The sequence below is a fragment of the Arachis hypogaea genome, chromosome 14, assembly GCF_003086295.3.
Source record: "Arachis hypogaea cultivar Tifrunner chromosome 14, arahy.Tifrunner.gnm2.J5K5, whole genome shotgun sequence".
Taxonomy (NCBI): domain Eukaryota; kingdom Viridiplantae; phylum Streptophyta; class Magnoliopsida; order Fabales; family Fabaceae; genus Arachis; species Arachis hypogaea.
Genome location: NC_092049.1, coordinates 75,831,458 through 75,838,587, shown reverse-complemented (window position 1 = coordinate 75,838,587; position 7,130 = coordinate 75,831,458).

Genomic DNA, 7,130 nt, shown 5'->3' with positions numbered 1-7,130 from the left:
CAATCAATCAGAGAAGTAGAAGATGAAATAAATCTTCAGAAGATCTAAACAGAAATGAAAAAATTACTTGAAGAAGTAAATAGAAAGAAAACTTAGCTCAATTATGAAATCTAAAAGAAAAATGAAGATCTAAGACGAGAAATGAGATTAGAACACAGATCTAGATCTCAATTACACCCTTGATCAACCAAAAAGAAAATGCAGAAGAAGTGAAAATGAAAACAGCGAATGAAATTAGATCCAATTCCTTAATTCTCAAAATTTTGCAGACGAAGGACAAAGATGAATTTCAGATCAAGAATTGAAACAGAATTTCTTCAATCTCACTCCAAAATTCAAAGTAGAAAAGTAAAAGTTGCAGAGAATGAAAACAGAAAGCAAAATTCAGATCCAATCCTTAGAACAACTGAGAAGAGAGGTAAAAGATGATTCTCAGAATTTAGAATTAATGAAGCTCTTCAATCTTAATTCAAATTCCAAGAACAAATAGCAGAAAAATGCAAAAGAAAAGAAAATGAAAGCAGAAAGAACACTAGATCTCAAACCCAATTCCCAAATTCAAAATAAGAGTGAAAACTAAAATTTAGCTAAAGTGAAAACTAAAAATGAGCAAAAGGTCAAATGTAAAAGTGAGCAAAAAGGTCCTCTACAAATCAAATGAACTCCTATTTATACACTTTCTAATTTTGGTTTTTAGGATTTGGAGTGGGCTTTTCAAATTGGTGAAGAAGTGGATCCAAAATTGCTTTTTGGTTCAAAATTGGAACCAAGGCCACCTCCAGTGGAGCGCTCAGTTAGGAAAATGAACATAGCGCTCCCTTGCCTTGTCCTAGGCTCATGCCAAGCCTTTGGTTGTAGCGCTCAGTTAGTGAAGGCAACGTAGCGCCCCTTGCCTTGGAGTGAGGCTCCCTCTTCAAATCCTGCTGGCTTCATTTGCTAGCAATTTCCTTGTGAAGCATAGCGCTCAGTTGGAGTAGAGAACGTAGCGCTATATTCTTTGGATTGAGGCTCCCACTTTCGAGCCTTGGCTCTTTCATTTTAGGACAATTCCCTTATGCCAAAGAAGCACTCCTTTATGTGCCTGGTTCCCATTTCGAACCTTGCTGGCTTCACTTGTGAATGTCGCGCTTCACTTTTCTTCATAGAGATGTCTGAAAAAGGTAAGAGAGTTAACGTAGCGCTCTCTCCAATTTGAACGCTGGCCTTGTTTGAGTGCTTCCTTGTAGAGCTCCGTTGTGTGCACCAACGTAGCACCCTTGGCCTTGTGCCTTGGTGCTAGCTTGGCCTTTCTTCACTAGCGCTCAATTAGAGAGTGCTGCGCTCAATAAGAGAGCGTTGCTTCCTTTGCTTTCTTGGTGCTTTATTTGGATGCTCCGTTGGGTTTTTGAGCGCTGGCCCATGCCCCTTGGTTGAGCGCCACACTTTTATGGCCATGGGTCACGCTTTTCAAAGAATGGCCTAAGGTCCAAAGCGTGCTCTAAGATTCTTTTTTCCTTTTTTTCATCATTTCTTCACCTACAAGTAATTAAAACAACCAATCAAAGCATCACCAAATTCACAAGATTTCTAAATCATTCAAAAACTAACTAATTTTAGCTTAAACTTCATGATTTTGTGGCAAATAATTAATGGTTGATTGAATTGACATAACCATGCAAATCCACTCCAAACCACTTACTTATAATGCAAGAAAGTGCATAAAACCTAATAAAACAAGTGAAAAATGCTTGAAAAGCTAGCATAAGATGACTTGTCATCACAACACCTAACTTAAATCTTGCTTGTCCCCAAGCAAGTACTAAACATAAGAAGAAATGAAATGAAACAGAGAAGCATACATGTCCTTATTTAGCAGATAATTGAACTTGGTTCATGGGATTTTATGCAGACAAATGTAGCTCAATTATTCTTAGCTATCTGATATGAAATGTTTCCTTAAAGGTTCACTAGAGTTGCTGCTATACTGCCTTGCTTTTTGATTGATCCCTGTTAGCTTTTTCTTTCCTTCTTTTGCTTAGAAAGCTTATTTATTAATGAAAGCTTGGTGGCAAGTGTTGCAGCAGCCTTTTGGCTTAGTTTTTGCTCAACACTTCTTCACCCCAGATACTTGGCTCACATTTTCTTCCTAGGAATATTGATGCCCAGCATCTCTTTGGATTACTAAAAGCTTTGTAACTAGGTTGCTCTTGATAATGGACTTTCGGTTGGCAATCCCAGATTAGTTAATCCAAGTGGCCATGTTTTAAAATACTCCTCAGAACCTAATTGTCCAAGCATATCCTAGTACAAAAGAACCACAGGCATATGTCCTAAGGCCCAAGCTATTGGTGTCTAGCCTTATTGTTTGTTTCTTTGCCAATTCTTGGCTTTTATCTTTCTTTTTCTTTCTTATTTGGCTTCATTCTCAATGGATATTCATTGATGAAAGGCTTTATGACAGCAACTTAGTTCACACTACAAAGGCTATTCTATCATGCAGATTTTATTATTGAGCTAATCATTAAATCAAAAAAGTACCACCACTGAATTCTCATTATAATTTCTATAACATTAGACAACCACTTTCTTGTTTCAAACATTTTTCTTTTATTTATGCAGAAGGGAACAAAACAGAATTTAAGTGAATGATTGATAACAAGCACAATGCAGATCACTTGTAAGCAAACTACTTAGAAAATGAAGGTGTAAATTTTAAAGCATTTGCAGGCATATCATGTTTCAGGTATGCATCATCCTTATTTAATTGAAAAATATGAAAGAAACTCCACCACCTCCTAATTGTCGTGCTCCTTGCCCCTTCTTGATTCTCCTTTCTTTTTCCTCTTCTTGGTTGTATCTTGAGGTTCTTCAACAGGGCACCTTCGATCCCAAATAGGGTCTATCAGACCTGAGAGTCCAGCCTCCTCCAATTCTTGCTTCATGTGTGCTGTATGCTTCTTTGTTATGGCTCTCTGATGGTCTACTAACTCTTGGCATTGCTCAAATGGCTTGATCTGTAGGTTCAATACTGGCATACTGTGGACTACATAATCCAACATTGATTGGGTTTCTATATCATACTCCATTCTATCCACGTGTCTATGCTCCCCAATGGTATGATATATGTTCTTCCACTGATACAGATTCTGAGTGTATTCCCCATACTTGGCCTGTCGTAGGAACAATCTATTAACTGATTCTTAAACGTTTGCTGATTATTCCTTTTTCCCCTCAAGAACTTTTGCTTAAAACTACCTTTGTTGTTCCAACATCTGGAGCTGGAAGTTGTCCTGCTTATTGGTGCACGAAATCACAATCACACTTTTACAATTCCGAACAACTAACCAGCAAGTGCACTGGGTCATCCAAGTAATACCTTTCGTGGGTAAGGGTCGATCCCACGGAGATTGTCGGCTTGAAGCAAGCTATGGTTATCTTGTAATTCTTAGTCAGGATATCAGTAATGATTCTTAGTTTTAATTGTAAAAAGTAAAAGAACATGAAATAAATACTTGTTATGCAGTAATGGAGAACCGGTTAAGGTTTTGGAGATGCTCTGTCTTTTGAATCTCTGCTTTTCTACTGCCTTCTTCTTCACGCACGCAAGGTTCCTTCCATGGCAAGCTGTATGTTGGTGGATCACCGTTGTCAATGGCTACCATCCGTCCTCTTAGTGAAAATGGTCCAAATGCGCTGTCACCGCACGGCTAATCATCTGTCGGTTCCCACTCATGCTGGAATAGGATCCATTGATCCTTTTGCGTCTGTCACTACTCCCAGCACTCACGAGTTTGAAGCTCATCACAGTCATCCCTTCCCAGATCCTACTCGAAATACCACAGACAAGGTTTAGACTTGTAGGATCTCAAGAATGGCTGCCAATAATTCTAGCCTATACCACGAAGACTCTGATCTGAATCAGGAGGCTAAGAGATATGCACTCAGTCTAAGGTAGAATGGAGGTGGTTGTCAGGCATGCATTCATAGGTTGAGAATGGTGATGAGTGTCACGGATCATCACATTCATCAAGTTGAAGTACGAGTGAATATCTTAGAATAGAAACAAGCGTGATAGAATGGAAAACAGTAGTTATTGCATTAATTCATCGAGACACAGCAGAGTTCCTCACCACCAACCATGGAGTTTAGAGACTCATGCCGTAGAGAATACAATATGAAATGTGTAAAGTGTCATGAGGTACAAAATGAATCACTAAAAGTGGTTTTTATAATAAACTAGTGACTTAGGGTTACAGAAAATGAGTAAGCTAGAATAGTTAGTGTAGAAATCCACTTCCAGGGCCCACTTGGTGTGTGCTTGGGCTGAGCATTGAAGCTTTCACATGTAGAGACTTTTCTTGGAGTTAAACGCTAGCTTTTGTGCCAGTTTGGGCATTTAACTCCAGCTTTTATGCTAGTTCTGGCGTTTTGACGCCAAAATTTTTATGCTGACTTAGAATACCGGTTTGGGCCATCAAATCTTGGGCAAAGTATGGCTATTATATATTGCTAGAAAGCCCAGGATGTCTACTTTCCAACGCAATTGAGAGCGTGCCAATTGGGCTTCTTTAGCTCCAGAAAATCCACTTCGAGTGCAGGGAGGTCTGAATCCAACAGCATCTATAGTCCTTTTTCAGCCTCTGAATCAGATTTTTGCTCAGGTCCCTCAATTTCAGCTAGAAAATACCTGAAATCACAGAAAAATACACAAACTCATAGTAAAGTCTAGAAATGTGATTTTTGAATAAAAACTAATAAAAAAATACTAAAAACAATGCCAAAAAGCGTATAAATTATCCGCTCATCACAACACCAAACTTAAATTGTTGCTTGTCCCCAAGCAACTGAAAATAAAATAGGATAAAAAGAAGAGAATATACTATAAATTCCAAATTATCAATGAAACTTAGCTCCAATTAGATGAGCGGGACTAGTAGCTTTTTGCCTCTGAACAGCTTTGGCATCTCACTTTATCCCTTGATGTTTAAAATGATTGGCATCTTTAGGAACTCAGAATTTAGATAGTGTTATTGATTCTCCTAGTTCAGTGTTGTTGATTCTTGAACACAGTTACTTTTATGAGTCTTGGCCGTGACTCTAAGCATTTTGTTTTCCAGGATTACCACCAGATACATAAATGCCACAAACAAATAACTGGGTGAACCTTTTCAGATTGTGACTCAGCTTTGCTAGAGTCTCCAATTAGAGGTGTCCAGAGCTCTTAAGCACACTCTTTTTGCTTTGGATCACGACTTTAACCAGTCAGTCTCAAGTTCTTACTTGACACCTTCACGCCACAAGCACATGGTTAGGGACAGCTTGGTTTAGCCGCTTAGGCCAGGATTTTATTCCTGTGGGCCTCCTATCCACTGATGCTCAAAGCCTTGGATCCTTTTTATTACCCTTGCCTTTTGGTTTAAAAGGCTATTGGCTTTTTCTGCTTGCTTTTTCTTTTTCTTTCTTTTTCTTTATTTTTTTTTCCATTTTTTTTTGCAAGCTTTTCACTGCTTTTTCTTGCTTCAAGAATCAATTTTATGATTTTTCAGATTATCAATAACATTTCTCTTTTTCCATCATTCTTTCAAGAGCCAACAATTTTAACATTCATAAACAACAAATTCAAAAGACATATGCACTGTTCAAGCATTCATTCAGAAAATAAAAAGTATTGTCACCACATCAAAATAATTAAACTAATTTCAAGGATGAATTCGAAATCATGTACTTCTTGTTCTTTTGTGATTTAAAACATTTTTCCTTTAAGAAAGGTGATGGATTCATAGGACTTTCATAGCTTTAAGACATAAAATTTAAATTTTATTAATTATGGAATAAAAATAAGACTCAAAAATAAATATAAGAGCAAACCAATAATAATAGAAGACAGAAAATTAAAAACAGAAAAATAAATGACTCTTAAAATTGATTCCTAATAATAAAGGTTATCACAGAGTTAGGACTCAACAACCTTGATTTTGAGAAGTGGATGCTTCTTCAATCTATGGGGTGTTTGGTCCTTCAAGGGAGAGCTTCTGGCGCTTCAGCTCCTGTAGCTCACGCCCTTGCTTCTCATGTTCCTTAAGCAGCTTGCAGAGCATGCAGTTTTAATTCAGCTATTCTTCCTTAAGTTGATCCACAGCTTCTTGCAGCTTAGTGACAGATGCTTCTAGGTGGGTCCAGTAGTCAATCTCAGGGATTTCTGGGAGGAACTCCCGCGCCCTCCTTTTGATGGAGTTATCTTGCACTTGTCCTTCCATTGACTTCTTGGTGATTGGGTGTTCGATTGGGATGAATTCATCTACTCCCATCCTTACCCCAGCATCTTTACATAGGAGAGAAATTAAGCTTGGGTATGCCAGTTTGGCTTCAGTGGAGTTCTTGTTTGCAATTGTGTAAATCTCACAAGAAATCAGATGATGAATCTCCACTTCGTTTCCCAGCATAATACAATGAATCATCATTGCTCTTTTGACAGTGACCTCAGAGCGGTTGCTAGTGGGCAGTATAGAATGCCCAATGAAGTCCAACCAGCCTCTTGCGACTGGTTTGAGATCTCCTCTTTTGAGTTGGTTTGGGACACCTTTTGAATTGGTTATCCACTTAGTTCCAGGGAGGCATATGTCCTCTAGAACTTGGTCCAACCCCTTATCTACTCTCACCATTCTCCTATTAAAGGATTCTGGATCATCTTGTAGTTGAGGTAGTTTGAAGACCTCTCTTATTTTGTCCAGGTGGAAGTAAATAATCCTTCCTCTGACCATAGTTCAGTAGGTATGAAAGGCGGTTCCAGTTATTCTCTGCTTATCTGTCAGCCACAGATTTGAGTAGAATTCCTGAACCATATTTCTTCCAACCTTTGTCTCAGGATTAGCTAGAATTTCCCATCCTCTGTTTTGAATTTGCTCTTGGATCTTTGGATATTCATCTTCTTTCAGATTGAATTTAACTTCCGGGACCACTGACCTCAGACCCATTATTTTGTGGTAATGGTCTGCATGTTCTTTGGTTAAGAACCTCTCTTGATTCCAAAGACTCTTTGGAGTATTCTCTTTCTTGCCTCTTGAATTGGTTTGTTTTCCCTTAGGAGCCATGATCTTAATGAGTCTTAGCTCGGTGATCACAGAAAAACACACCAAACTTAGAGGTTTGCT